The sequence below is a fragment of the Candoia aspera genome, chromosome 10 (assembly GCF_035149785.1).
Source record: "Candoia aspera isolate rCanAsp1 chromosome 10, rCanAsp1.hap2, whole genome shotgun sequence".
Lineage (NCBI taxonomy): Eukaryota > Metazoa > Chordata > Lepidosauria > Squamata > Boidae > Candoia > Candoia aspera.
The window spans coordinates 2239658-2246590 of record NC_086162.1 but is presented as its reverse complement, the minus strand read 5'-3'; the positions used below and the strand labels follow the sequence as shown (position 1 = coordinate 2246590).

Below are 6933 nucleotides of genomic sequence, written 5' to 3'. Positions count from 1 at the left end.
TGATCTTCTCTTTCTTTCCACCTTTCTCAGCATCATAGACTTCTCAAGGGAGCTACATCTTTCCATAATGTGTCAAAAGTATGATAATTTGAACCTGGTCATTTCTGTCTTGAGTGAGAGCTCTGGATTGATTTGGATTGATTTTTGGAATCAAGCAGTATATAAATTGCAGAAATAAATAAATGATACCCTTGATTTTTGTAATTTTCTTAAATAAGTCCCTTGTCCTACCCATTTGATTGTTATCCTAAGTATCTTTGTATTGCTTATTTAGATATAACTCCTTGTCTCTTCTTGCTCATTTCTGGAACTCTGTGTTTAGTTGGACACTTTTTTTCTCTCTTCCCTTCCAATTTACATCAACTGTTTTTGAATGTATCATGTCTGTTATTTAACCTTCTTTTGCTTTGTGCATTTTAGGATATCTTTGTTTGCTTCTTCTTTAATAATGTCACAAATCTGAGTCCAGAATTCTTCAGGTATCCTATTTAGCAAATCTAATCCACTAAATCCTCACTGCATAACAATATGGAATATTGATAAGATCATCTCTTGTTAGTCTGGTGATTTTATTTTGTTTCTTTAGTTATGACTTAAATTTTGCAAGCAGAAGTTCATGATCTGAGCTGGTCTTAACCAAATTAGAGATTCTCCATCTTTACTTGCAGAGTATCTTTAATTTGATTTTGATTATGCCCATCCAATGATATCCATGCATAAAGTCTTCTTTTAGGATGTTGGATGTTCAGTTGTTACCAAACTGCAATACCAAGTATGATTAATAGGAATGATGTGAGGCACTTGGCAGGGTAGTTAGGCAATAGTAATGCTGGCTAAATCCACTGGCTCGTGAAGTATCTTTTCTCCCCAGAACACAAATCAAGGATGTGATGGAGCAAGTCTCAACAAGCCCACTGATGGATATTCCTTACCTTTCATCTACATGGAGGCAACAGATACCACCAAGAACTGCAGCTGTGTCACCAATGACTTCAAAGTAAGATGAAAAATGTGGGGCTCAATATGGCATTCTCATCCATGCTTCTGGTCAGTGAGAGAGGATTAGAATAAGAAAGAAGACTATTGCAGGTGAATGACTGGCTATGCAAATGGTGTCAACAGGAAATATTTGGTTTCTCTGATCACAGTATGAGTTATCTGGATGATGAGCTAAGGCATGAGATGGAGAAGTCAAGATGCAGTCAAGAGAACAATTGACTGCAGAGGGATTTAGTTTTCAATGGTTTTCATATGCACAATTAAGAGAGTGATTTAATATAGATAAAAAGGTAATTGGTACTGAATAATATAAGATGGAATTTGAAACTGAATTACAGTATGTACAAATGATGAATATGTTGTTGCTAAAATGTATAAACTTTTGCAGAGATTTGAAACTGAAGAAGAACAAGTTAAAGAGTGCATGATAAAATGGGCTAAGAATTTTGGTTATAACATGCAGATGGACCAATGTGAGAGGATATGGATAAAAGGACAAATTCACATTGTGTTACAATTTAAGAGAGAACTTCTATAAAATGATGTACTGTTGGTACATGACTCCAGATGAATTATCAAAGATGTATAAAGGTACTTCTAATCAGTGTTAGAAATGTGAAAAACATGAAGGGACATTTTACCATGCATGGTAGTCTAAGTAAAAAACTATTGAATACAAATACATACAATGATACAAAGAATGTTAAAGACCAATATTCAGATGAAATCAGAACTTTTCTTATTGGGATTTATGGATAGCCAATTAGATAAGACTTGTGGAAGACTGATTTTGTATATGGTAACTGCAGCAAGACTATTATATGCAAAAAGATGGAAAAATACTGAAATACCCACGATGGAGGAGTGGATCATCAAGATGGCGAAACTTGTGGAAATGGTGAAATTGACCTGTTTGATCAGGGATAAGACAACAAGTACCTTAGTAAAGACTGGAAGCCTCTTACAGACTTTTTGCTGAGAATGAAAAAAAAATGAATTGGTGATTTATGGGTTTGCTGATTAAAAAGGATAGAATATGGGAAGAAGAGAACCATATTGTAACTTTAAAGAGGGAGGAGAGAGAATGAATTTGTTTGTAACTGCTGTAAAGAAGATCAGAAGCTGCTTCTTTATATATCGTTTTTCTTTTCTACCTGCACTGTCTTGTCTACTTATTCTTATATCTTTCTTTCTTTTTTCTTAATTTCACTTTGTATAATTTTATGTTTACCTTTTACTTATGTGAAAATCTTTAATAAAAATTATATATACATATATAAAAAACAAAACTATGCATGACATGGAAGTAGTAGTTAGGGAGAATTTTTCTCCATTCTCATTATATTTAAATGTAGGGTTATCCAGTTCATTGCTGGAATTTGCTGCTACAAAGATGCTGCTACAAAATGCGGTCATTTTGAAAGAGGCTCCAGCAAATTAATGGCTACTAAGTATGATGGCTGGATAGGACCTCCAATTGATAATTCCAGACTGAAGGGTTACTATGGAAACAGTCTCATCCTTTGTCTATCCACAGACACCTGCCTGACATGTTGTGATGGCTTCCCAGTATTAAATCTGGAAGCCAAACTGGGAATGAGTCAGACCCTCCCTCCATTTGGTGTTTAGGAACCCCAGCTGTGGATGCTTCCCCAACAATAGCAGGATCCCCTGTAACATGTTCCTCAGCTCTGGCATGAAGCATGCAGTGGATTGAGCTTACATTGTGGGCTTTGAGTAGCATCTGTTGGCTGAGGAGTGTTGGTGGTCCCAGCAAATCAGCATTCCTCATTAGCATGCGGATGAGTTTGTTCTAGGATGCAAATTCTCTATGCGCTTCTGGAGGAAGCTGTTTGTTGCCCCTCCCACATTCCTCATCTCTTCCTCCTTCACCCTTCTGGAAGGGAGCATGCGGCTGCGGCTCCTTCCATTTCTCTTGGGCCATGCGGTGGGCCTAGAATTCAGGAGGCTCCCCCTTTCTCCATGCAGCCTTCAGCAGCAATGAGGGCTGAGGGTCAATTCAGTTTAGGGAAAGAAAGAACCACCATTTTTCTACTGAAATGGATGTAACTGGACCAAATAAATCAGTAAGACTTATTTTTACTTACTTTTGAACCTACTTAGTCTAAGTGTGTAATTCTTTATGCTTGGGTGGGCTCAGTGTGTAAGATCAATAACCTGTATTTCTCTAACATGCTCATTAATGCTATTTTAGATAATATTCTTTTTCTATGCACATCTTTTGCTGTGTTAAGCTCTGCTCCATTCAGTGGTCCTAGCTGTCCACTGATGGCTTCAGAGAGGAGGAACAGTTGTGCCTCCCTCTGCCAGCTTGGAATCTGCCAGGTTCTCAGTAGGGGTACATTTGATACAAATCATTTCTCACCCAGCCAGCTAATGATGGCGGTGGGAGTCCTTCTTCAAGGAGGGTCACTGCAGTGGGGAGTGGCAATGAATGTCACTTCATCTTATTTGTTGAAAAAGGAAAAAAAAACATGTGAAGCGGGAGCAGAAGTTCTCACCGCAGTTGTTAATGGCCTTGCTGTGAAGGAAGGAACTGTGGCTCCTTCTAGGTCAGTGGAGCTGCTTGATTGTCAGCAAATGGAGCAGAAAAGAAAGAAGCAGAACGTTCTTATCCATGCCTTGAGCAACGGGCACACAGGCACTATGTGAAATGGTGAAACTTCAGTCACCAATAGCTGCACTTAAGTCTCACTAGAGAGAGGGCTACATTGGAGAGGAAGCTCCAGAAGCATCTCCTTGACCCCCTTTATCCTTTTGACCACAAGGACTGTGAGAAGCCAACCCCAATCCCGCCCAGGAGCAAGGGAAAAAGGGGCATTTTGTCATGCTGCCTGCCATTGAGGGGCTGCCTTTAGCATTCTTTTTTCTTTTTCATAGTCGAAGCCTGGCCTGGCACGGCCAAACCACCAGGCCAGGCACGCCTCACCAGCAGCAGGAGCAGGGTGAGGTGTGGGGGGTGGAGAGCAGGGGGCGAGGGCAACTGCGGCTGAGACTTGCCTGGGGTGGCTGCAGCTTCCCGGGGCTAGGTAAGCAGCCCCAGAGCCATGTGGTTCTGTGGCTGCTTGCCACCCTGCAAGGCAGAGTGCAGGGTGGCCAAAAGGGCAGAGATGGGGGGAGATAGGTGGGGGGCAGTTGGAGGCAGTCCCTTACCTTACTGAGGCTCAGGGCTGGCGGGGACCAAGCCCAGAATGGTTTGGATTGGGGTGAGCGCTCAGCTAATGACCAGTAACATTTGCTTAATGGTGGCAAGGGGAATTGCTAGGATTGCGGTCACTAAGTGATGCGGTCACATGATGTCTCACTTTACGACCGCATCATTTAGCAACCAAAATTCCAGTCCTAATTGTGGTCATAAGTTGAGGACTACCTGTATTTATAGGGCTATCATATCTGGTCTGCAAAATTCCAGAAGATCACTTGATGGCTGGAAAGAGCTAGAGTTCTTTTGTGTCTATTTGCTGCCATCTAGTGGTCACCCTGTTGTTTGCAGCACATATTGGGCAGCCCTATTATGACTCTGTGTTATCCTGATGTTGCTCCTAAAGTTAGGAGTACTTTTTTTTCTCCAGTAAAATAAAGCAACTTGGGATGGAGTGGGGAAGGTGCTTTAAGAAATTCTGTTTTCCATTTAGATTGTACCTTATCCTTTAACATATTTTACTAGGTGCTGTTTTGCAATAAATACATCTTGCTTGGAACAGTAGACTTTGGTGATGATAAACGAGTCTAACTTTAAGAAAGACCTCATGCCTGTCCTTTCAGGCCTTTTCCCCAGCTTGAACTAACTGTTTCAGCTTTTTAATATTCAGAGTTTAAACAAAATAGCTATCCTGTCTAGTGTTTTTAATCAGTCAATGCAATTTTAGTCATCAGGAATGTTCCCTTTCTTTAGAGAAAAAAAAACAATCCTCAAAAATTTATCCAGAATATTCAGAGTACCAAAATCATCCTCACTGATTTCTGTCTTGTCTTTTTTCTCCCCATTTTTTCATTAAGTTTATATAATACTGTACAGTATTGCCATTTGCAGTAAAAGTTGTAACCAACTTTTAAATGCTTCTACTGGAGACTCTCTTAATTATCTTTCATAATATTTTCCCTTAGGTTTTTGGACAGCAAGCTGTTTTGTAGACAAAAATGTGCAGAGTGCTAGAAAGTATTTGGCCCAGGAGAGATCAGAAAAGTCACACACCAGGCATTTCTATAAAAATAAATTTATTTACAGAAAGCACAAAAACATATTTACAGGCTTCTACATTCTCACAGGCTCTCAGAGAGGAGAGAGATCTCCCTCAGCTGCATACTCTTTACATGCCTAAGAGAGAAGGAAAACTGAAACTAAAACAAGTCCAGGCAAGGTTCCTCCCCTTCAGTGCAACTATTAATACCTGAAAAGGGGACAATTAAATTCAACCTCTTAACCCGGCCAAAATCATTAGTTACCACAGTCACCTTAATCTGTAGCAGAAAAACAATATACCAATAAAAAAGATGGTCTATCAGTGAAAAAGTCCTCCAATAGTGGGGAGCCCAGATCTGGTTGGGCAAACATTTTCTGCGGGTTATGCAGCCCTGGCTGCATTCCAGAGTGGAGGTAGAACATGAGTCTGTCCCTGGAGACAATCAACTCATTTATGGTGACTAAGGATTGCCATCCCCTCTTTGTGCCAATTGTTCTGCTTAAGGCCATCTGGGGAGAAGATTGAGGAAAGTGGGAGTTGATGAGCTCTGCCTTCTTCCTGTCTCCTGTTACTGTCCTCCCACTTTGCCTTACTAGCAAACCCACCACTTCATTTTTCTTCCTTTTATTATGACACAGCCCAAAAGCCTACAGTATTTGTTGCTTCCAACTTCCCTTATGAGTCTAAGTTCCTTTCGTAGGTTGGCCTTTCTGTCTTTTTTTCAGCAGGTGCTAGCTACTTGCCAGTATGCCCCCTTGCTGATTACACCCAGGCGACCTTCCTTTTCCTATACTTTCCTTTTAACTCTTACCTTAAGTCAGAAATTCTCTGTGCCTCCACAACAGTTTGCTAAGCTCCCCAATTATTTTTTCTCACTGGAATGGTGTACAATTGTACTTCCAGTATCTTATTTTTAGGATTAATAATTTTTATTTATTAATGATTCTATTTATATATTTCTCTGCTTTGCATTTGTAATTGTGGATCTCTGTTAAGCATATTAAGCAGTGTGATTCCTAGAAAAGGGTGAGGTGGGGGGGTTATGGCATTGGCGAGGGGTGGGGTGTGGATCTTAACAGCCCTAGTAGCCTTCTCTGAAGCAGCAGCAGCAACACTCATGAGAAGCACGCTGGGGAGGAGGAGGAAGAGGTGGCACAGGTACTAATACCAGCCAGTCCTCCCTTAGATTTTTCTAAGGGGGATCCAGAGACTAGGGTTAATGTGGGGCCAGCAAATGGAAGAATGCAAAAGGACACCATGGAAAATATGGGGGGGGGGGGGTTATCTGGAGCTATGAGTCAGAGTGGTTCAATGCTACCACACCAGCTGCGTGAATCATTCAGCTTGCAGAGTCCACTGGAAGCAGGCAGCTGATGAGGCTCACAGTTGCTTTGCCAATTAGTCAACATCTACAGGAGAGACAGCAGTGGCAATTTCTCCTTGTCACCAAATGCTAGTGCAGCTGTGGAGGGCAGTGCAGATTTACAACATTTGGCATTCTCTTCCCTGATATTCATCTCTCTCTCACACCCAGAGATCTTTCAGAATTTTGCCTTTTTTCACTCCCAGGCTCAACCAGACTGAAACTCTTCCTTTAAAATATCCTTCCTTTTCAAATTTTGATTTGTGAGTTCTTTACTAGATACCTTTCTTTCCTACTCCACTTTTCACTGAACAACTTTTAGGCAGTAGTTTCTTTAACTGCTACATCATCCAATCATAATACATC

At 40.8% G+C, this 6933-nt stretch overlaps 1 long non-coding RNA gene across 1 annotated transcript; it reads left to right on the top strand.

Annotated features, from left to right (window-relative positions):
- The first annotated feature begins 402 nt into the window (after positions 1 to 402).
- LOC134503295 (uncharacterized) lies at positions 403 to 995 on the top strand. The gene is made up of 2 exons (XR_010068528.1): positions 403 to 479; positions 872 to 995. It is a non-coding gene; the product is annotated as an uncharacterized LOC134503295 (long non-coding RNA).
- Positions 996 to 6933: the final 5938 nt, after the last annotated feature.